We start from the raw sequence: 23167 nt of genomic DNA, 5'->3' as shown, positions 1-23167 counted from the left end.
ACTAGATGTTGATCAATTTTATTCATCTTAAAGAACTAGCTTTGGGTTTCATTGATTTTCTCTTATTTTCCTTTTTTAAAATTTTACTGACTTATGGTCTTTATTATATCTTTTTTTCTTGCTTACTTGGAGATTAACTTATTTTTCCTTTTCTAGTTTCTCATAGTAGGAACTAAAGTCAATGACTGGAGACTTCTTTTTTAATAAAGCTATCTTGGGCCTGGTAGTGCTATAAATTTTCCAATAACACTTTAGTGACATTGCACAAATGGATATGTTGTTTTCAGTTTTATTCAACTCAAAATATGAATTTCTTCTCTGATTTATTTGACTCAAAAATTATTTAGCAGTGGGGGCTAAGGTTGTAGCTCAGTGGTAAAGTGCTTGCCTCACATGTGTGAGGCACTGGGTTCGATCCCCAGCACCACATAAAAATAAATGTACTGTGTTGTTCATTTATATATATATATATATATATATATATATATATATATATATATATATATATATATATGTATGTATATATGTATTTAGCAGCCTGGCACTTAAGTTTTCAAATATTTGAGAATTTTCCAGATTTTTCCATTATTGATTTCTCATTTTATTGTGTTCAGAGAATAAGCTTTGCCTGACTTTGAATACTTTTATATTTACTGATAATTTTTTTAAGATCCAGAACATAGTTTATCTTGGTAAATGTTCCATGTGTACTAAGCTCCTTGGGGGTTTTCTATAAATGTCAATTAATTTCAAATGGATGGATTGATTATGTCATTCACACTTTCTACAACCTTACTTTTATTTTTCATTTTCTGCCAATTGCTGAGGAGAGGATATTGAAATCTCTAAATGTAATCTATAGGATTCATCATTTTCCTCATAATTCTATCAATTTTTATACTTCATTTATTTTGAAGGTCTAATATTAAAAGTACAAGCATTTAGGCTTATTATATAATCTTGACTGATTCGTTTATCATTAGGAAATAACTTTCTTTAGTCCTGATGATATATTTTGCCCCACAACCTCTTTTGGTTTAATGTAGCTACTCCAGATTTCCTTTGACTAGTGTTTAACATGAGATACCTTTTTCAATCATTTTAATTTTGACTTCTTTGTGTCTTTCTATTTACAGTGTTATTCCCTTAGACATCTATTTGGGTCTTGCTTCTTTAGGCAATATGACAATCTCTGTTTTTAACTGATGTATTTAGATACTTTCCACTTAATAGGATTACTGCTGTGCATAGGTGTAAGCTTAATATAATCTTCTATTTGTTCCTTCTGTTCTTTGTTCTTTTTCTTTTCTTTCTGTCTTCTTTTGCAGAAATACCACTATCGGTATTTTTAGTGATTCCTCTATTGGCTTATTAAGCTATAACTCTGTTTTCTAATCTTAGTGCTTCAGGGTTTAGAATATACATCTTTAATTTGTCACAATCTACCTTCAGATGATACTATATTACTTCACATATTCAATAAGAATGTTACAATAGTTACTACCCTTCTGAGATTTATACTGTTGTCATGTATTTTACTTTACATGTTTTCTAAGTCCCATACTACACTGATATTTGTCTTTAAACAGTCAATGACTTTTTAAAATGTTCAAATAAGAAAAATTATTTTAAATATTTATGCACACAGTCACCATTTTCAGTGTTCTTTACTCCTTTATTCCATTATTTCCATCTTCTGTCTTCGTGCAAGTGTAGGGTGAATTCTTTCAGCTTGTATGTCAGTACAAGTCTTCATTTTAGAAAGATATTTCACTGGGCATGATATTATCAGCCAACATTATTACTCTTCAAATATATTAAAGATATCACTCCACTATATTCTCTTATGCCTAATTTCTGACAAGAAATCTGATGTCATCCTTAGTTCTTCTCTACATAAATGTTTTCTCTAACTGCTAAGATTGCTCTTTATCACTGGTTTTGAGCAATTTATTTATTATATAATATACCTTGATATAGCTTTATTCATGCTTTTTGTACTCTAGTTCCATTTAATATCTTGGATCTGCAGATGTACAGTTTTCACAAATTTTTGAAAATTTTTGGCCATCATTTCTTAAAATATTTTTCTGAATACCTCTCATCGCTCAACTTGAAACTGTCCCACAGCTCACTGATGCTCTGGTTCACTTTTCTTTAACAGAAGAAATTTTCCCTGTGTTTCATTGGGGGTACTTCTCCTGCTATGTCCTCAAGTTCACTAACAATTTCATCACAATGCTTATTCTGGCATTAATCCCATCCCCTGTGTTTATCATATATTTTCAACTCTAGAAGTCTGATTTTCTTAAAATATATCTTCTATATCTCTTTTTACCTTTTTAATACACGAAATATAGTAGTAATAACTTTAAAAAAAAATGCCATCACCTCATTCTAACATCTCCGCCAGTTCTCAGTTGGCTTTGATTGGATGATTCTTCTCCTCATCATTGTGGATTATATTTTTCTTGCTTCTTTGCATGCCTGGTAAGATTTGATTCGATGCCATACATTACGAATTACTATTCTTAATATTTCGTATACAATTAAATTACTGGAAACAATTTGATTCTCTTGGGTCTGAATATTTGTTAGGTATGACATAAATTGTAATAGTCAATCCGAGGTAACACCCTTCTGATTATTCTACCCAACTTCCTTAGATAGTTTTTTCCAGGTGCTATTCTGGTCCCTGTGTTAGGACCTGTTCCTTCTAATCACTTAAGATTGTTTCTCTGACTTGCTAAGCATTTTCAGCACACTTATGTGCAGATCAATACCCTGCTGAACACTCAGAGAGCCTTTCACAGATTTCCAGAATTGTCTCTCAATGTAGCAACCTTCTTTTGGTACTCCACCCTGTGAATTCTAGTCACTTTGGTTTTCCTGGAATCTCAGCACCATCTCTCAATTCATGGTATCCTCTGGTTCTGCCTGACTTCCCCTTCTTTGTCATGGCTTGGGAATCTCTTAACATAGTAAAAGCTGGGACAACTAAAGAGCTCACAGCATTTGTTCCTTATGTTTCCAGAATCATTCTTTGTTGCTTGATCTTCAATGTTGCTGGATCTTCAAATTTTATCTGTTTGTGGGGTTTTTTCATATTTATTTTACTTGTTTCAGTTGGGAAGGTGAAGCCAGTACCTATATAAAGCTATCATGGCTAGATGTAAAAATCATTTGCTTTTCTTCTTCTTTTTATGGTGCTGGGGATTGAACACATGGCCTCATGTATGATAGGCAAGTGCTCTACCACTGAGCTACATATCCCTTTTCTCATTTGCTTATTTTTTAATAGCAGAATACATAATGAAATAAATTTTAAAAGTTAACTATAAAAGAGAGTAACATCAGGGTAGACAGAACTGGGACAAAAGCTAGAGTTCTTTCAAAATCAGGCAGGAGAATCACAAGTTCAAAGCTAGCCTCAGCAACTTAGCAAGTCCCTACGCAACTTAGTGAGAACTATCTCTAAATAAAAAATAAAGAGGCTAGGTATGTGGCTCAGTGGATAGGAGCCCTGGGTTCAATCACCAGTACCAGAAAACAGAAACAACTTATTTTTACAAATTAACTTTGGCTCTTCTAAATATTTAAATAATTGTAAAATAAACAAAAAAATCTTTAAAAAGTAACACCTAAATATTGAAAGCAAAAATGAAACAACCTGTGATATCATGTTGGTGACAAACCACAGAAAGGAATTATTTCAAACATACCTTAGTGGGATATAGCTTAAAGACAAGAGAATTTCATTTCATTTCAGGAATACATTCCTGAAAGTATTTTAAATAACAAAAATATAGTCGTGTGTTGCTTAATGATGGGAATAAATTCTGAGAAACACATCTTAGGCAATTTTAGTGTGTAAACATCATTGAGTATACTTACACAAACCTAGAAAATATAGCCATTTCCACACGTAGGTATTCATATATGGTATATCATCGCTTTGGGGATAAAAACCTATAAGATATTATTATACTGAATTCTGTAGACAATTGTAACATTGTAAATGTTTATATATCTAAACATATCAAAACACAAAAAAGATATTAAAAATACTAGGTGACAAGAATTTTTTAGCTCCATTATTATGCACTAATGAACAAAATGTCATTAAGTGGCACAAGACTGTAAACAATTATATTGATGTCATTGAAAACTGGAACTCCAACATCAGAGAAAGAAAAGACAAATCTAAGATAGATGAAGTGAAGTAAAATCTCTCTAGCATCCTGAATTTTCATGGGAATTATCTAAATGACATGATGAAAAATCCCCATATATTTCTGAGCTTTGTTCACTAAAAAGGCCTACAAATGACAGTCAATTTGAGCAATAAGCAATCTTAGTACTTGGAATGTAGCCTCTAAATATCATTTCCTATTGAAAGGAACCAAAGTTCTTTTAGAGAAATAGTTCCTTCAAGGTCTGGACAGGGAATGTTTAAGATGAACTTGGAACATCTCTCATAGTTCAAAAGCAAGGGAAATAGGTAACAATGACCACTAGGTGGTGGCAAAGGGTCCCAGGAGCCAAGATAAAGAGGCTTCTACAAGGCAAAAGGGGGAGAAATTGAGCATCAGGTAAGAACAATTACTATTCCTAACTAGATTAAACACACCAAATATTTTTAAATGCATGACATCATACTGACTCTTAAATAAAAGTTAAAAAGATTTCAAAAGCCCCTTTGGGTATCATTTGATAATGCTAGAATAATACCTTACTATTCTGAAAAGTGTTTAAATGAAGAAAAGGAATCAAATGTTTATCTCCTGCCTTAACTATACAAACCAAATATATGTGTAAAGAATAATCAATCATAGCCAGGCGCCGTGGCACACACTTGTAATCCCAGTAGCTTGGGAGGCTGAGGAGGGAAGATAGCAAGTTCAAAGTCAGCCTCAGCAAAAGCGAATTGCTAAGCAACTCAGTGAGACCCTGTATATAAATAAAATACAAAATAGGGCTGGGGATATGGCTCACTAGCCAAGTGCCCCTGAGTTTAATCCCCAGTACCAAAAAAAAAGAAAGAAAGAATAATCAATCATAAATTTTTATTTGTATAGGCATCCCAGCCTTTAAATGAAGAAAGAAAAATCCCAGCAACTCAGACCATTGCTATTTTGCAACCTGTAATATATTAGCAAATCTCACCAAGGTCACTGTTGACTAGTAGACAACATCAAAGGAGAGGACATGCAGATGTCAATGCAATATTTCCTATTAAGTTTTCATAAGAAACAGAATTGAACCTAACCACCTGACTACCAATTTCCAAGAAATATAAAGCAACAGAGAGAGGCTGAGGTTGTTAGCTCAGCACTTGCCTAGAATGCATGGAGCCTGAGGTTCAATCCCCAGCACTACCAAAAAAAAAAAAAAAAAAAAGGCAATAGAGAAAACAGGTTAAATTGTTGTACCAGGGGGATGTCATTTATTCACCCGAACTACAATATATCCTAGAAGTCCCACAAACATATTTTTTTCAATTATTGCAAAAAGTTACAAGAAAAGGAGAAATCAATAGAGAGTAACTTATATGAGACTTGTTCTCCCACTGAAAGCATCCAGAACGTTGGAATATATATATATATATATATATATATATATATATATATATATATATATTTTTTTTTTTTTTTTTTTTTTTTTTTTTTTTGGTACCAGGGATTGAACTCAGGAGCACTTGATCACTGAGCCACATCCCCAGTCTCAGCCCCATTTTGTATTTTATTTAGAGACAGGGTTTCACTGAGTTACTTAGCACCTCACTTTTGGCTTTGAACTCGTGATCCTCCTGTCTCAGCCTCCCGAGCCACTAGGATTAAGGCATGTGCCACCATGCCCAGTCAAAATATATTTTTAAAAAGCTATTTTTCAGATAGAAAGCCACAAGGGACATGCAACTGTCACCCCTAAGAGCAGGATAACAAATAGGTGAGCATTCTACCTGGAGGCACCCTCTAGACCTCAGTTTGGGGAAGGGGAACCCAAATGGGGCATAACAGTCTCACTGAGGAGAGAGAGACCAGAGTTTCAGGAGATTAAGCAGCCAAAAATATGTAGAGAAAACTACCAGAAAGATGGGAGCCACAAAGAAAAAGAGTTCCAGAAATCTGCATGGAGGTGGTCTTCAGTTTGGGGCTACATTCTAAGCAGTACCTGTGAGGGCCAAGAACAACTATAAGCTAACCAATCCCACAGTTGGCACTGAGCTGGGAGAAGTCTGGATTCCAGCTAGCCAGAGAGAGTTGACATACAAAAACAGTATGGTCAACAAGCTCATTAAGAAGTATTTGATCCAGGCATCATGGCACATGTCTGTAATCCCAGCAACTCAGAAGGTTGAGGCAGGAGGATCCCAAGTTTGAGGCTGGCAACTTATCAAGGGCCTAAGCAAGTTAGTGAGACTCTATCTCAAAAGAAAAAAAAAAGTTCACTCAATATCATTAATTATCAGGAAATAAACTCACAAAGACATACCCACTAGAATGGCCCAAGTGCTAGTGAAGATGAAGTGAAGTGGAAGTCTCCTAAATTGCTGGTGGAAGTATAAAATGATTGTGGTCATTTTTTAGCATGGCTTGACAGTATCACATAAGATAAAAACATACATTAAACGTAGGAGGCAATTGCACTCCCAGATATGAGTCCACTTATAGTGGCATATATATGAAATAGTACTGTAGGAAAAATGAATCTATAGTTTAAAAAAAAAAGTTATCAGTGGTTGCCTGGAACAGGTGGTGAAGGAACTCACTGGGAAGGATCCCAAGGAAACCCCTTTTCTAGTGAAAAAAACTGTTCTATATCTTGATTATGGTAGTTTTTACATGGGTATCTACATTTGTTAAAACTCAGAGTGTGCTTGCTTTGGCAGCACATATACTAAAATTGGAACAATACAGAAAAAATTAGCATGGTCCCTGAGCAAGGATGACACCCACATTTGTGAAGCATTCCATAGTTTTGTGGAACCAACCCTTCAGTAGATGAATGGATAAAGAAACTGTGGTACATATATGAAATGGAATATTACTTATAGCATTAAAAGAGAAAAAAATTATGGCATCTGCGGGTGAACGGGAATATCAGGTTAAGGGAAGTAAGCCAATCCCAAAAACCGAAAGCTGTATGTTCTCTCTGAAAGTGGATGCTGACCCATAATGGGGGTGAGGTGGGTGGTAAGGGGCATGGAAAGAATGGAGGAACTTTGACTGGGCAAAGGGGAGGTAGGACAGGTGAGGGGGCATAGGGATAGGAAAGATGGTGGAATGAGATGAACCTCATTACCCGAGGTACATGTAGGACTACACATGTGTTGTGTACAACTAGGAAAAGTTTTGTTCCATCTATATACAATGAATCGAAATGCATTCTGCTATCATGTATAACCAGTTAGAACAAATTTAAAAAAAACTCACTGATATTGGCTATCAAGGAATTACTGTTAAGTTGGGTGATGGTGATGATACTATTCTCTATGCTTTTCTTTAAAGCTTTAAAATTTATTTTTTAACTAGTACATAGAAACAAACATTATAATTATTGAAGTAGGTAACATGACATTTTGATGCATGTATACACTAGGTAACGTTTAAGTCAGTTAAATATATCTACTTCCTCAAACATCATTTCTCTATGGTAAAACTTTCACAATCTTTTTTTCTAGTATTCTAAAATATACAGTATGTTATGGTTACCTATAGTCCCCTACTATTCTCTCTGCTCTTATTTGAAAGTTTCCATGATAAAAATACTAAAAATAATTTTTAAATTAAGATATAACTTCAAATATTTAAAGGATTTCTATGTAGAAAAGAATTCAATTTTATAGAGGAAATCATGTGGAGAAAAATTTGGAGTCAATACAAGGATGAACTAGACAACAGAAGAACAGATAGTCTTGTAAGAGAGTGACTCATGCTAGGAAATACTGGTGTACAGGCCTCATAACTACTCGTCAGGGCCACAGTAAAGAAAATAACTATCAATGAGTGAGAAACAGCCTTCCAAGGTTTCTTCTAACACTAAGATTCTACTAAGATTCCATTGATCAATGAATCTGATTGGTGCACATCTCCCAAACACATCAGAGCCTATTACTCTCCAGTCCTATCAGATATCATACTACTTGTTTAAGATTTTACATTGACTTGTTCATAATTTTTGCATATATTTGTTAAGTCCTTTTCTTAAGGCTTTCAAAAATCACAATCATGCCTTACACCTGTTAGACTCTTTTAGTCCTCGAACAACGTCCTGTATATACTGGGCCATCAAAATGCCTTTTTGAAATCTCCTTTCAAATCAGTCTCATAACATTGTGCCTCTTCTTTGCCACTCACGTCTATGTCTTACCTATCACCGTACAATCACTGATCATACCTGCACCACATTCGTGTCCCCCGACCTAGACCTAGAGGAGGGCTCTGTGCATACCTAAAAATATGAATAAAGAAATCCTTCCCATATCGTGAGGCTGTTAACTTTCCAAGTGATGCTGATTCATTCTGATAATCAAATTATGACTGTGGAAGACTGCTTTAATCACTGGAAATATCATTATTCTAACTGCCTGGCTTGTACATACCCCTTACCCAGGTGGCTGCCACCATCATGAACAAACATGGAGCCAACTGAAAAATGATTTGTTTCTCCCCACCACATCTTTTCCACCCTGGTGGTCTTTCCTCCCCAGGTATTCATTGTCTTTATACCACCTTCTGACTGCCTACATGAGAATTAGGGGGTGCGTGGGGGTAAAACCCTTCAAAATGCCAGACACCTCACCAGACATTTTACCTTGTCAAATCATTTAATTCTTATTATTGGAGTAAGCATTATCTACATTGTTCAGATGAGGAAAACTTTTTTCAAAAGTTTAGTTATTTGCCCAAACTTCTAAATGATAACCTTGGGATTTGAAACCAGATCTACCTGGCTTCAAAATCTATACATTTTACAAGGAAAACAAGAACATCTTTCTTACACAAGCCTTGAAATAACACAACCTACAGGAAACAACTTCAGTTGAGGAGGATTACTGTCACAATGGCCCTAGGACCATCTTATCCTCCAACCTCTAAAAGCTTTCTCATTCCTATAATTAAACTCTAAAAGTCCAATATCAACAAATACCAATGGGGGGGAGGTAAGTCCTAAAATGCTTAGATAAGCTTCTAGACAGATTAAATGTCTTCTTTGGATCATGATTTTCTTTAGAAAGATCAGCCTTAAGGGACTCTTTCTAAGAAACAGATCTAACCTAATTCCTTTCATTCTTAAAACTTTCTAAGGATCCCCACTATTAATGGTCTAATGCTACTTTGGCTCATGACTTCCTTTAAGATTTGCTGACCTCTCCAACAGGCCCATCCCCCTCCAACTTCACACTTTACAACACCAACTATTCACATTCTCCTGCCCTCCCCAAATATCCTTTTCTTCATGTTTCCATTTCTCTGAACACATTTCTTCTGACTGCCAGCTTCCCCCACCACCCTCCACCCCAGCCTGTCTAATCAACAACAAACCACATGTCAGACTCCTGTTTGCCCTTTGCCTGTGTTTCAAACACATCTCAACTACTTTCTGACCTTATTGATCACCCTTCCAACCATAATAAATGCATTTATGGACAATAATGTTCTACCATCGAATAAATACCTCTCTTTCTGCCATTATCTTACTGTGTTTCAAGTGAATGCTGTTATCTCCCTGCCAGAATGAAAGGTTCTGAGGGGAAGAACCAAGTTTTTACAGGTGTGCAAACGTCCAGCCTTGGTAGACAGCAAATCTTCCTCATGTGCTAAACCAAGTAGCCATTAAAGCCACACCCCTATGGCTTTTGTTTCAGGAGGTATCTACTCAAAGGGTCAGGAGTCGTTTTCATAAAGACATTTTAAGTTCTTCACTTCATGACCAGAAGCCACTTAAAAACTAATAAATAATCAACATTCTAATTGAAGAAACTATGTCAAACTTACCATCTTAGACAAATAAAGCAAGAATGAATATAACAAGAAAAGTATGTTGTCCAAAAGGGTGGCATCTGCTGGCTCTTCCACCGTACCTTCTGTTATAAATAGCTCTAAAATTGAAAGGGGAAATGGCTATTTTATTTTATGCTATAGAATAAGAATTGTCTCTCTTCAGTTTCAATATTCATCGAGTGTTTCACTAAATATATGAGTCACAGTGCCTGGAATATGTGGCTCTCCTAAAGACAATTAACACAGAGAAGAAAACTTCAAAATCCTAATTAGAGCTTTCAGACCCTTCAATTATAAAATGAACAATCTCCAGTCTACTCTCCACTACTTCCATGGCCATACGACTGCTACGAGAACAATATTTACTCAAGGAAAATTTTTAAAACCAGAGATATATAAACAGGGTCACATTCAACAAACATGGATTTAGTGCTGGTGAAACTTTGTGTTTAAAATTTTAGGAAAGCTAAAAGAGAGGGAGTCTTGGTTTGTAGATTTGCAGGTGGAATGAGCCAAGGCTTAACACAGTATCTGGCACCTGGCAGAGATACTCAACAATTATTTATTGAATGGACAGATGACAGCTATTTAAAAAGAACACAGTAATACCAAGAGAGACTAAAGGGAATTGGGTACAGACCTGCATTGAGGCTCTGTGAATGAGGTAGAATTCCAGTTAGACCTGAGAGCTTGTAGGGGTGGAATTTCAGTATGAGTTACATGAGCCTGGGGTATGTTTGATTAAACAGCAGGAGTCCAACATGCAGTTATTAAGAAGTTGGACCAGTTGCCTCTAAGGTCTTTCTCAACCCTGAGATTCCATTCACTACTATTTTTTTAAGCTTTTGCCTAATTTTTTTTTTTTAGTTTTTGATGGACCTTTATTTTATTTATTTGTATGCAGTGCTGAGAATCAAACCCAGTGCCTCACATGTTAGACAAGCGCTCTACCACTGAGCTACAACCCCAGGCCCTCCATTCACTATTGGTCTATGAATTTGACTGCTGGTGAAGTCTGCCCCATTGGCTCAGCATCTCAGCACCTGAGACACATTAAATGACATTTGGGAAGATTTTACCTATAAAGGTCATTGACATCATTTTGTGGTGGAACCTAAAAGGCCAGGGAAATAATTCATTCTTAATTTTGTAAGCCAAGTTTTCCCTAATCTTGAAAGTTTTGGAGCATGAAAATAACAAATCTTAATGGTGCGTGATTCATTTTCAGAACCTTATGGAGTTAAAGACAGTTCAGAAGTCAGTAGTGTTCATATATGGATGCAATGTCTTCTGGAAAATCGGAGAACTGATATGTTATTCCTTCTCAAATTAACTGAATCCCCCCCCTTGTTATGAGTTCTCCTACACTCTGTGTGTGCAGATGGTGGGGGGGGGGGGTCAGATCAGTGCTGCCAAGCCCTTCACTGGTGCAGGATAATGCTATAGCTATGCTTACAGACCAGAACCTTTAAAAACACAAAATACAGTAATTACGGCTTTATAGCACCATACTGGATGGATAAAATAAAACAATTAGTCATCATCTAATTTACTGATAAAATGAGAGTGAGCAACACAAAAGTAGAATGCTGTTGATGCCATCATTGGGGATTTTTTTGAAAAATTGTTTCTCATCTCCCACTGGATACTGTGCACTATGATGAAGTATTCATAAGTGTCAGTCTAAAATGGATTGCAGTTCTGTACTGTTTCCTGTAAGTATATAGTATAAAGATCTGGACCATTGACTGCATTTGAAGAAGTTTAATTACCATGTCCAGGAAACAAGTCAAAACAGGACTTGAGCTATATTACATTCCATTTAGAAGAAAAGGGAAAAAACACAGAATTTATGAGACTATGAACAGTGATTATTCAAGCTAACTTGTACCAGGCCAGACTTTCCTGGAAGGCCTGCTAAACACAGATTGTGGGTCCCACCCCCAGAGTTTCTGGTGCTGTTGGTCTGGTTGAAAACTACAGTTTTAGAGCATAAGGCCTTTGAAGAATAATATTTTAGTTGTAAATGGTTTACACAAGCTAGTCATAGCTAAACATTTGCTTTTAGGTGAGTTACAGTCTCTGGCCTATTTTTGACTTCTAGTCATCTTTATTCTTGCTTTTCTCTCACTTAAGAGATTTTTTTTTTAACTCACATGTACCTATATCACTCTCTGCTCTATTTCGTACCTTTGGCAACAAATATCCTTGAAAGCCTTCATTATGATAATGCCTCTACTTTGTAGAGAAAAATTGGCAAGCTTTACCTGGGTCTACTTTCTCAGTATTTGGGATCTGAGACACTTCTGAGACACCCATGTCCTCAGTCACAGGTTGACTCAAGAGGCTGGGCTCTTCAGGATGGTTCACATTAAAATGATGATTCAGGAGGCAAGGCTCTTCATGAAGATTTCTATTAAGATGATTTGTGTTCTCTTTAGGAAAATCATCTTCATGGGGTGGCTGCATCTCTACAAGGGAGAAGAATGCATTGAGCCAGATGGATGATACTATCTACCCCCACTTAAGCCCAATGATCAGCACTCCCCCTCAGCACACAGCTCCAGATACCTCAACACTGCCCTCCATGTCCTGGCATGCGCCCATGAGAACAACTGGGCAAGGATACGGGAGGGTTAATTGTTTTCATCCCATTTAAAGGATGACTGAACTATTCAGTCAAATTTATAAAGAAGCCTTTAATCCAAAGTATTTCATAAACAAATACATTTATGATAGAGGCTTCAATAACTTACCTTCCCTTGGCAAACCAACATACACCCACATGAATAAATGTGCAGAAGAGAATTCTGGTCCAGAACAAAAATGTGAAGTGTCTATTCTGCTCAGAAATAACAGGAACTCTGTCATCTAAAAGTGTGCTGGTCTCAACGAGCCAGTATAGAGAAGGGAATTCCATAAGTCTAGCTTGCTTAATGTGCCTTTCAAATATGTTCAAAGTAACCTAGGAGCCAAATGGTGAACCTATCTCCTTCCTGAGCTCAGGACATAGACCAATAGGATCCAGAGCAAAGATTATCTCTTTACAGCTTAATATTCTACCCTGAACATTCACTTGCACTTTGCATTCTTATCCAAAATATATCTGCTTTGATTAAATGTACAACTGTTTTCTTTCCCCAATTATCAGGTAAAATTAGCACTCTTGGGAAGTAAATTTTCCAATGGCTTTATGTCCTTCTGGAATTCTTATCATATACTCTCAGTTGAAATATTTCATTTTGAAAAACAATGGATAGAGATGATCAAATATGAAACCAGGAAACAGAAAGCTTTTATCAGGATATTGGCTCATTGTCAGTTTGACAAATATTTAATTGAAAGTCTTCTATGTGTCAAGCACTACATTACAAGGCTTGTCATCCTGGTTCCATCCTTGATTAATATGAATGCAAGGACCTTAGAACCCAGTGGAGTAAATCCAGAATAAGTGACCTCTCCCCCAAGAGACTGGAAATAGCATGGTATCCACAAAAGATAAATGCTGGGGAGGGGAATTCAGGCAAGCTATCCATTAAAAGTTATTCTAGGGCTAGGGTTGAGTGGTAGAGCACTTGCCTAGTGCAGGTGAGGCACTGGGTTTGATCCTCAGCACCACATAAAAAGAGATTAAATTCTAAAAAAAAAAAAAGGTTATGCTAGTCACTCCACACCCACATGATCTAGTACAGGTATTTTATGATTAAGAAATTATGTTTAATAAAGCCCTTTTATAATTTTAACATAAAATGTGTACTGTTAACAGGTCTACTTTTGTGCATTAGTTTCTCATTTATATCTTTCTCTTTAGCTTTTTATAAAATTTCTTTTTGAACATGCTAACCAATCCCAACTGTCCTAAAGGGAAAAAAAGGAATAAGCAATGTCCTTTCATGCTCTAGCCCAAAAGAATGAATAAAGGAACATATGGGGCTCCTGAGTCAGCCTTCTTTCTCCTTTAGGCACATGGAAACTGAACAGAACTTTACAATAATACACGAAAACGTCTGGAAGAACAACTCCTTTTCTCCAGCCCAAGCCGCAGGCAGGTATTTACCTTCAGCTTTAGCCCAGATTTCCTCTAAAGGAGGGGCTGTTATCAATGGAGCAGTCTCCTCCACTGTGAAGTGCTTGTACCTCACAAAATAGATCAAGTCTTGGATATCATCAAGCACTGCAGCCTCTTCAAATATGTTACACTCCTTTATTCCTATGTCTGTATTATCATTCACACGATTATCAAGCATTTGCTCTGCTACGCTCAAAATGTGTGACTCAGAGGCACGGAAGACCTTATCTAGAACTTTTTCCACGTTATAGGGCAGGCTCTCCTGCTGTGCTGACTTCAGCTTTAAAGACATTTCTTGCAACATGGCTTCCAGTTCTTGGACATCAAAGTACTTCAGGAAGCATTGCAAGGACTTTTGTTCTGTAAAGAAGCTGTGGATTATGGGCAAGTCTTCCTCCTGATCGCTAAGCTCTGGCTTTAGGGCTATATGTGGACTCTCTGGGAATATATCATCTTCAAAGTCTGCAGAAGCAGGACCCTGGCTTTTTGCATCCGTGATATGCCCTATGTCCTCAAGGTCCTCTTTTGAGATTTCTTTTCCAGTTGCCTTTTCTGTAGACCCTAAAGTGTTTAGATGTTCCTTAGGGTTGTCTTTTTCAAGATCGTCAGAATCTTTATCCTGAAATACTTCACTTATCCCTGAAGTCTGAGTGTTTTCCTCGTCACTTATGTCAAAGAGTCCCTGGGCTTCCTCATCTGCCAGAGGACTTTCCTCCTTTCCCATTTCCATATCATCTCGTTCCTTGTCCATGATGTCTACCCTTTTGGCTGTGGTTTCAGTTTTCTTAAAAATCTCCCAAATTATACTCATTTCTTGTTTGTTTTCTTTGGTTTCTAGATCAGGATTGATAGTCTCTAAAATTGCTTTCTCAAGAACGTGCTGGTTAACATTCTGAATCCCAGAATGTTTTTCTTTTGACTGTTTTGCACTTACAGCATTTTCATCCTCTAGTAGTTCTTGAGGGGGATAATAATCCTCTTCTACTGCTGCTGGCCTTTCAGTACGGAGACCCGGTACTTCTACCTCGTCAGTTTGCTCTGTTTTTTTAATTTCCTGAGTCCCCTGTGTTGCCTTATGCTGAATCAATTCTTCAGCCGAGGACTGCTCTTTACCCTCATCCTTGGAAAGCCCTATCTTCTCATTTACTTGACTAACTGTAACAATCACATCTCTTTCTTGTTGCCAAGAAAGATTTTTTCCAGGACTGGGGACCTCTTCTTCCGGTTCTCTTAACAAACCAATTCTATCTAGAGAGGAGAATCCAGATTGATTTTCAGTTTTCAGAACTAGTCCCTCTTTAATTTCCTGAGGTTGATGCTCTACTGAGTCTATGTGCAGGGTTGATGTATTTACTGAATCTGGTTCCTCCATTCCATCTTTGGATGCATCATTTTGATTATCTCCCAGGAATGTTGTAATACCCAAGGATTCTGGTGGTTTACTCTGTTCTTGGGTCATCAGAATCTCAAAGCTATCTTCCAAAATCTTCTCTCCAGGTGTAGAGAGTTCTTCATTCACTTCTTTTGAGTCTTTTGAGGTATGGATAACTGCTTCTTTTAGGTCATCCTCTTTGTTTTCAAAGGCTGATTTTAATGTGTCCTTGCCCTTTTCAACAGCTGGTAATGAGCTGAGCTTATTGCTTTTGGGAGAAGTATATCCAATCATCCCTTCTACCTTCTCATCCTCTAATTCTGAAACATCTTGCATCAGGTGCTTCTTAGGCTCCTGAACATCTGTTTCTTTTCCTTTAATATGAAGTTCGATGTCCACTTTTGGCTCTTCATCATTATCTGTCTTAGAGGTTTCCACAAAAAGACCATATTCTGCACTTTCAGGATAAATATAATCTGTTGCTGCTTGTGGTTTCTTCTGTTTTTTATCTGGGACTAAAGCTTCCTCATCTTCTTTTTCTTCTTCTGAATAAGAATTCTCCAAATCCATGTGTACCAATAAATAAAGTATCCTCCAAGGTTGTCAGTATATTTTTATCATCATCTTTGATGCCCGGGGGCAGAGTTACCTCAACCTTATCTTCTTCATTTGAATTCTGCTCTTCACCTATTGAATCTTTTTCCACTCCAAACTCCACTGTGAATTTCATGTCTTCTTCATTTATAAAGGTTAGTAACGGGAGCTCCCCAAAGCTTTCCTCATTTTCCTCTTCTTCCTTATCAAATGCATAATAATCAGCATCCAATTCCTCGTCATCAAAATCATCTTCTAATGAAGTCACCAGTCTGGTCGTCTCATCATCAGACACAAGTGCATCAGCAGTAGAGCCAAATTTGGTTTTCAAGTCTAATGTCATTTCTTTTTTCAAAAGTTTATAAGCATCAGTCTTCTCCTGTTCGTTTGAGACCTGAGAAATGTTGCTGGTTTTGTTGTTTTCACCTTCTGGCACTTTCAATTTATCTGGTAGTATTTCTTCAAAAAGTTCAAATGAAGTTTGTTCACCCTGAGCATTATCTGTTTGACTATCTGCATGAGGATGGTTCTTCTGAGCCAAAAATTGTTCCTCAAGATCCATAGTGTTTCCTGAGAATGCACTTTCAATTTGCTCTGAGTTTGAAACTACTGGTTTAGGTTCAGGTTCAACATCTTGGGAGACTTCAGGAAATTGTTCCACTTTTTCTATAGCTTTCTCAGAATCTTCATTTGCAGAATCATACAATTCCAAAAATCCTAGAAGTTCTTCTACATTATAATTATCAAAATCATCTCTTCCACCATCAAAACACACAAAATCTGTCTCCTGTAAGGAAAAGAAAACCATTAGTGTGTCAATAACAAAGTGTCACAAAAGCAAACTCATCCACGCTCCCAAATTCAGGATTGGTTCTAAAGAATCTTTGGGGTCAACCAGATTACCCTCCTCCAACCCCCATTGGCTAACTCCATCTATGGCTGAGTAAATCTGTCTTTTTCTAGACTACAGTGTTAGAAAGTCTATTATTTCTTTCTTTCTTTCTTTTTTTAACATGGGTCATATTCTTTAAAAAGCATAATGAGTAAAAATGGTGACAATTTGGTCTCCAACTGCCTGACTCTTGGGTCTCTCTCAATTTGCTCTGAACTTAAGTAGGGAAAGGCAAGGTATCACTTATAGGATCCTCCAGCTCTTAATATCTACACCTATGTTTCAGAAATTTAACTCTTAATCAGGAGAAGCTGGAAGATCCTGCAGCATTGAGAAAGATGAATCAGTTTTAAAGTATCTTACTGAGATACAAGTACATTTGATGGAATAAAGAATGATATTAAGGAGGCTCCTCACATTATTACCACAAGAACAAACTGAAAACAAGATTCAATAAGGTATACACCTTTCTCTTCATCAGGGTTTCACAGTCACTAAGATCTCTCTCAGGACTATCTATATATTTATCTAGTCTTCCTTCTTGCCACTAGTAAGCAAATTGATATAAAAGGAGCCATAGTATGAATGGAAATTTAAAAAAAAAATTTCCATATCCTAATTAAATCTTCATAATATTCTGCGGGGGTTCCGGGGGTGGCGGAGGCAGTTCAATGTAGTAGGGATGAGTGATTTCCTCTCCCCATCACATGCATTTCTAAGCCATGAGGGATGCATGTAATGGGAAATATAATGAGAAGGCAGAGTTCAAAACAAATGAGTTCTCTGTAATCAGTGAACTGCTGTCACAGCTTAAATCCCAAGAACTCTCTTTACCAACAATGAAGTCCAACAAGCAACAGAAGTGATTTTTATGGCCCCTGAGATTATGAAGAAATTTTAGGAACAGCAACAACAAACAGGATGACTTTATCCATTCAGCCCATCTAATCTAAGAACTGTGCTAGCCTAGCAGCTTGCATATTCTACAGCCACTACAAAGAGCTGCCCAAAGATGTTTTAGTGTTGGTGGGCATCAATTACTATACAATTTAAAACTCTAGAAAATAATCAGCTGAAGTGAGAATTCTAGAACACGAAATCCTTTCAGTCACAAAATCAATTTAAGTCAGAGCACCACACAGGAATGTTGTATAAAGGAAGCAGTTGGGGCCTTAAAAGATCTGAGACTGAACATCACCTGAAACGCTCAGGTCCCCTTTTTCAAATCTATAACATGACTATGATCCCATAAATGACTGAGAATAAGAAAACCTTTGTAAGTACATATTTCTAGCCTAGTATAAAAGTTAGAGTTTATTAATTTAACCTAAATATACTTAAAATGTCTAATAACTATCCAATGAGTTTTGCCTGTAAAATGAAATTATTTACCTCTTAAATTTAATAGCCAAGTACAAATATATTAAATTATTTATTTTTCACATATAAAACAGAAGAGAAAAGCCCTATAGTTGAGTAAACAGCCTTCTACAAGAATATCTGTTTCAATATATTAGACAACTCTCAGGTAATAATATAATCACCCTTGAATGCCTTTCAAACTTTTTTTTTACAGGTAGTCTGATTTCAAATGAAAATCTGATACACAAATGTTAGATTGCCCCCCAAACACATTATAAAACTTTCAGAAGCAGTTAACTGAATATAACTGATGGATTTATAAGCCAGTTTACAATTGAGAACAAAAAAGAAATCCATAACTTACATCTGTTGGAATTTGTAGCTCTTCTTTAGTATATTCACGAACTACCTTGATGAAATCTTTTGGAAAGTATCCAAAAATACGGCCAACCTATAGTGCAAAAGAGACAAATATCAAATAAATTCTGTACAAGGAATATAAATAAGAGATTTCTCAAAAGTGGCAGGAAATATACACATAATAGATAGGTATATGGTATAACCAAGAAAGAAAGTTGCTATAACAATTACACTGAGATTATCATTCCAAATAAAAATTAAGTACAGAACTGTTAAAACAACATTTCCAACCACTGAAGTTTTCTTTTTTACATTTAGCTTAATTCTCAAAACAGAGCATATAAAGTTAAGACTTCTGAAGTAAATAAAAGATCTGCATAGGAGATTATTATATATTATATGGTTAAAACTATGTAAATCAAAGCTGGTTATAAATGCAATTCCAAATAACCTCTAGCAAGAATTTACCTGTACATTTTGTAGCATTGCTCATAAACCAATATTTATGTCTTTCTTAACCAATACACAATAGTCATAAAAATTAATAAGTAAAAACAATACAAAATCTCTAAAATGTATTACCACTATAGCAAATGTATTGATAGTATATGCTTTCCTAGCTTTTTCCAAATCTACTTTTACAAGTACTTGGGGAGAAAATAAAATTATAATATAATGCATATGAAACCACATATCAAGCTTCAGTTTCACCCAAAATAAATCCTCTGCAGAAAATAACCCCATTTATTTTCAGCACCAACAGCTAAATTATATGAAGTTACAAAAAGTGTACAAAAGGTATATAAAGTTCCCCTTGAGAAAGACACTCTTATTACTAACTACTGACTAAAAGGAACAGAAGATTCTTGCCTATAATTAAAGGAAACTGATAGGCAAATCAAATGCCCAAAAAAGAAAATTAAAAAAGGCATCTTATCACTACCTCTAAAATATCCCCGTTCATGAATGTTCTTGTTATATCTAGAAACCATCTGAGAGCCAGTATTAGTGGTAGAATACTGCCATAAAGATTAGATAAGACGGAGCAATTAAAAGCTTCATCACTGCAGATAAAGTCTGAGACTCTAGAAAACCAACAACATTGCAGAATGAAAACTAAAAACTTTAAAGGAGAATCATTTTGAAAACTAAAGAGTTTTTAATTTCATAAGTATAACAACACTCATGACATGAGAGGCGAGTCTGAGGGGAAATACACTTTTCCCTTCTGATGAAAATTCTATTAAGGTTAAATTTGGAAAAGGGAAAGAAACCAGAGATGTATGGAGAAAGGAAACACATTTATCTCTTCTTAATCTGTGTCAATTAAGACCATAGATTATATAAAGCTCCATAATCACACAATGGGTGGTATCCCATTTCTTGTGATATGAAAAAAAAAAGCAGAATCATGGAGGCTCATGACTGGAAATAATTTTTATATCTAATTTTGCTTCCATACATCATCCCTGCCAAGGTGCTGTTGATTTGATTTGTGGGTGGGGAGCAAAGAACTGCCACAAGAGAACAAATTCTGCATAAGCTACTATCAGAACAAATGTACTTAAGTGCCACTGCCCTGAAAGGAAATATTCAAAAGGAAGATGGATTAGACAGGGGTCCTTTCCTAACTGAGTTTTTCACTTTAAAGGGAGGAGCTAAGATAAAACACAACCTGACTTAAGACAAAGAAGACAAATGAATGCCACAGGAGCAATGCAAACAAAGTGCCACCCAAACACTCATCATTCGGCAAAGATCCTTTCTGGTCAGGTGCTGAAAGCAGGGCTCCTCAGGAAGACAGGATGAGTGCTGCCACCCAGAATGGCAAGAGTCCTAGGGATGAACATAGTTAACAGGCTACAATGTGACAGGGGAAAATGTAAATCAAGCCCATTTATCCAAAAGCTCAAAGAAGGGGAGAAAGACGACTACTATATGAAAAATGCCACTTAGGTACATGGAAAAGCAGTTCCAAGTTTAAAGGTTACCAATCCTATTTGATATACTTGAAAGAAACAATAGACGGTTCTTTATATGGAGTACTGCAACTGGGACTCTGTCTAAATATAAAGTTTGTACCTAGAGGCACCATGTTTCAAGATCATTCCCTAAGAATCAGAAATGGCAACAAAATGAAACTAGTTTTCCCATAGGGATTACTCTTATTTTCTGTCTTATTTTCTGCTGTGTGGTGTTTTATTTAGGGTGAGAACTTTCAAGGATGCAACCCGGAATGTCTCTAAACTGGAACATTCCTACAGTCATCAAAGACCCTTGCTACTATTTTAAGTAAACAATCTACATATCACATTTTTTTAAAATGAAAAGGACAATACTCATAAGCCTCTCAATGAGGTCACTGCTAGTGAATCTCCCCATTTAAAATATCAAAGCATGATATAAACAATGTCATGTCTTTCATCAGAAGATCCATACAACTGGCTGGAAGTAGAACCCCTGGGGGAACCTTCAGGCATAGAATATAGGAAAAGCAGGAAATGAATGACCCAGAAGTTGCAAAAAAGAAAAAAAAGGGGGGAAAAAAGCACATAATGAACATAATATTCTGCATTTTTAGAGTAAAAACATCACAAATTATTAGGTAAAATACACAAAAAATCAACTTTAAATATGCATGCCTGAGTTACTATCTCAGACTTAATTTACAGGATTAACTCTAATGTCCATGAATCCTTCCCTTTTGAAGCAGCAAAGCTAAGAATTGTCAGGTTTTCACCATGACAACCTTTATGATGTGTAGAGCCTTCTGGAACTTGATGTGAGGGGTAGCAACCATAACCAGTTCAGTTCTGTTTCAGAAAGTCTCCTGACTTTCTATGCTGTGCCAGGCCTAAGGTGTGTTAGGAGCACAGGACCTGGCAGAGAGGTCAGGTTAACTCTACAAAGACCCCAAGAAATCAGTCATTTAAATCTACACTGCTGAAGAACCCATCAAAAGTAAAATATAACACCTGTCAAACTTTTACTTACACTTCCGGCCCAAAGTTCTGGTGATACCTCTGCAAGTTTATAGTAGACATATACAGGGTCACCTTTTTTAAAATTCACAAAACGACAATCTGGTCCTCTGAAATCTTCAAGAGCTTCACCTCGATACATTAACACTGTATATAAACATTGAAAAAAGAAAAACAAACATTAGCATTTGATTTTTCACAGTCCATATTGACTCATCAGGAAATATGAATCCCACTCTGAACAAAAATCAAGTTTTTCCAGTACTCTCTGGAATCACTTTTAATTCACCTGCTCAAAGTATCTAAAATGCTTAGAGATTTTATTGCTATAAAATACAATATTCCCTGCAATTAGACAAGGGAAAAGGAAGCTTCTCTATTTTTCTCTGTGCTGAGAAATAAAAAGCAAAGTGGCTACCACCAACCATGGCTGGTTTCAGTGAAACTCTTGGTTCTTGCAGGCCTCAATTTTTTTTCTGTTTCATAATCATAAAAAGCTTCATTTTGCAAATATGTAAATCCAAGTGTAGACAGGGACAGGCTTAAGTATGGCTTCATGCAGAGGTAATAGGGAAGAGGTTAGAATATCCAGGAACCCCCAAGGGGTTAATTAACTTGAACTAACCGCTAAAAGACATTACCTTTAAGTGGCTGCAAGTGCTACCATGCAGCCGTAAACACTGTCAATTTCATTTGCAGCAGAGTTGCTGTCTCTGTGTTCAGGATCTGGGTAAATTACCAGGAAATGTATTTTCTCTGAGCAAATATTGTTGACTATATCCAACATTAAGATTGTTTCAAAACATCCTCATTCATATTTTTTTTTTAATAAACAAAATCAAAAGTGGGTATCCTATCTGACAAGGAACAAGTTTAACCATGAGAAAAGGTCAGGCAATACCTTCATGCTTAAAATGCAGGACTAGAATCACAATTGATCTAGAAACTAGTAGAAGCAACATTTTTCTTTTGGTTGACCAAATACACAGTTTCTGATTTAAGATGAAATGGACAATAGATGTATGTAAAAAGCACAAAGAAATGGAAATAACACTTTTTCTAAAAGCCAATTAGCAGTAAAATACACAAGAATGTGTGTTTTATAAAAATATATGTCTGAGGAACAAACACAGATTTGGAGAGGGTAACTTGTTTTTTTGAAGCTAAAATAGGACTATTTTCAGAACTCTCAGCATCCTAATTCATATATAATTAAGAGGCCAAGTTGAAGGTGAGAGACAATTTAAAGTGGGGAATTCTCATCACAAGTGGAAATGGCAATGTTTCTCTTGTTCCCCCTTAGGTCATAGAGGATTTACAAATCAGTAATATATTAGGTGACAACATAATGCATACTATGGAGCACCTATTTAGTTCTTTTTTTTTTTTTTGGAGCACTTATTTGGAAGGCACACAAGGACACCTGACATACACACCTCACTACTTCCTACAACACAACACAGACCCACCTGTTGTGTTTGGTCACATCCGTTTGGACACAGGCCATTTCTCAAGTTATGTTACCCCACT

The 23167-nt window shown here is 36.2% G+C and overlaps 1 pseudogene across 1 annotated transcript in view; it reads right to left on the bottom strand.

The window, feature by feature from the left end:
- LOC308659074 (transport and Golgi organization protein 1 homolog) overlaps positions 1 to 23167 on the bottom strand; it is a 50820-nt pseudogene that overhangs the window by 25700 nt on the left and 1953 nt on the right. Inside the window, exons 2-6 of the transcript XR_014024299.1 lie at positions 21651 to 21784; positions 18661 to 18747; positions 14065 to 16829; positions 12275 to 12478; positions 10002 to 10105 (exon numbers count right to left, since the gene is read on the bottom strand). The product of XR_014024299.1 is annotated as a transport and Golgi organization protein 1 homolog (transcript). The remainder of the gene's footprint in view (positions 1 to 10001; positions 10106 to 12274; positions 12479 to 14064; positions 16830 to 18660; positions 18748 to 21650; positions 21785 to 23167) is intronic.

Source organism: Spermophilus citellus (assembly GCF_964194105.1).
Source record: "Spermophilus citellus genome assembly, chromosome: 10".
NCBI lineage: Eukaryota > Metazoa > Chordata > Mammalia > Rodentia > Sciuridae > Spermophilus > Spermophilus citellus.
Note: the sequence above shows the minus strand (reverse complement) of the source record. Positions and strands in the feature narration are given on the sequence as shown.